Consider the following 2,097-nt stretch of genomic DNA (forward strand, 5'->3'; position numbering starts at 1 on the left):
TTTTTTTTTTAAATCATAGGGCCAACACTGGAACTAACCATCATATCAGCCTATATTGAATGTTTTTATGCTAAATAAAAATGATATAAACATAGTAAAAAATGATACAAAATGTTTAAATGGTAACTGTAACACTTCAAGGAGAAATAATTGTTCTACATATTTAAATAGCAAATTAGCTAAACTGCAATTAGCTAAAATTAATTTACAGGTAAACAGAAGAAAATGAATGTATTCTCTATTGATGGATATTCAGTGGAGCAGTGCAATTGCCCTTGCAGCAATGCCCTTGGGGTAACTGCTATGAACCTGTTAAATGTTTCTGAATGCACAGTTGTCCAGGGATATAGGGAAATGATCACATGACTTCAGATTGTACCCTTATATAAGAATAAACTGATATAATTTTTGGATTTGTAATTACATGTAAATACCTTGTAAAGATTTTGCTGTACTCAGCATTGTATATTAGTGGAGAGATCCTTGGGACCTTTAAACCTCAGCATGACCTGTTCATATATTCCAATTATTCCAGGAGTCTGCAACAGTACAACAACAGCGCCATCTAGTGTCAGTTCACTAAAATTTTAGCGCAGCCTGCAGTGTTTCAAACAATACAATCCCATTATTTATCCATATTTCAGGATTTCCATACTTATAGCTCTCTGCAGCTGGGGTTACATGCAGATATTAATAGAAATTCCTTTTTCTACTGAATCAATATATACATAAAAATAAATACATTCAAAGCTATTTTTTTGGACAAGCAAAGGATTAACAGGTTAATTTTGCTGGCTGGGTCCTGCCTTGGAGATTTCCCTTCCTTTCCTGATTTGAAGACAAAACAAGATGGCAAAGGAAATCCCCTCAAAGTGAGAGTAATGTCTATCATAGTCATATGTTGCCAATACATTGGTTCCCATTGATTTTCTTTGGATCTTGCTCTCTTTACAACAAAATTGACAATTTTTATCTCAATGACAATGATTATCAGGACAAATAGAGGAGTGCATTTTCCCACTGAATAAAAACTTGACAGAGGTTCTTGTTTAACCTTTTATTTATTGCAGGGTACCATAAAGTCCTCCACAAAGAAAAGCCTTAGAGCCCTTTCAGACCTGCGGTGTAAAGCAGACTTGCATTTACTTGTGGTGTAAATCTTCAAAGAACAACCATTTAGCCTAAAATGATGTGTTGTGTTTGGGGAACGATGCTGCAACCCCTGTAGCCATGTGTAAAAAATGATTCCAGACCTCTCCGATTCACTTCAATGGGGGAGGTTTGGAATATGGTTGAACCCACAGCAGAATATTGAAGATCACCGCGAGTCTAAAACAGCTCAAATCGAGCAGCCAATACTCCATTACACATGACAGACCTCTCAAGAAGGAATCTACCTAGCTGCACATATGTAGGCAATTGGCACATCTTATTTTATCTCAATTATGTGGATCATAAAATGTAAATATGCAGAAAATGATTGGCTGAACTGAAAAGCACTTTTTTTAAAACCCGGACTCTTTTATGTTAGCATTTTAAATAACAAATGGTATGATTTGGAGGCTGGGTGAAGATTTAATGCAAAATAAATTAATTAACACTAATTTACCAGTACCACTATCACCAGTGAGATCTGTACTCTAATGCACACTGCTCACCCCCCATTGTAAATCATCCAATGCAGTGTTTCTCAACCAGGGTTCCTCCAGAGGTTGCTGAGGGTTCTCTGAGCAATCAGCAGTTTTTGCCTCTCAGGGCGGCTTAACTGACACTAATGATCTTTTTGGGAATCTGTAAGGGTTCTTCCCACTGGCCAGCAATGAAAGGGACATTCTTCCGACTGGCTAATGTACTGTCTAATGGTAATATAGTTATTATAGAAGGGGTTCCCCAGTACCTGGAAGTTATTTCAAGGGTTCCCCCAGTTACAAAGTTTGAGAAAGACTGATCTCGGGGCTGCACGGTGGCTCAGAGGTTAGCACTTTGGCCTTTGCAGCGCTGGGTCCCAGATTTGAATCTCAGTCAGGACTCTGTAGGAATCTGCATGGAGTTTGTAGGTTCTCCCCATGTTTGTGTGAGTTTCCTCCCACATTCCAC

The sequence above is a fragment of the Pyxicephalus adspersus genome, chromosome 7 (genome assembly GCF_032062135.1).
Source record: "Pyxicephalus adspersus chromosome 7, UCB_Pads_2.0, whole genome shotgun sequence".
Taxonomy (NCBI): domain Eukaryota; kingdom Metazoa; phylum Chordata; class Amphibia; order Anura; family Pyxicephalidae; genus Pyxicephalus; species Pyxicephalus adspersus.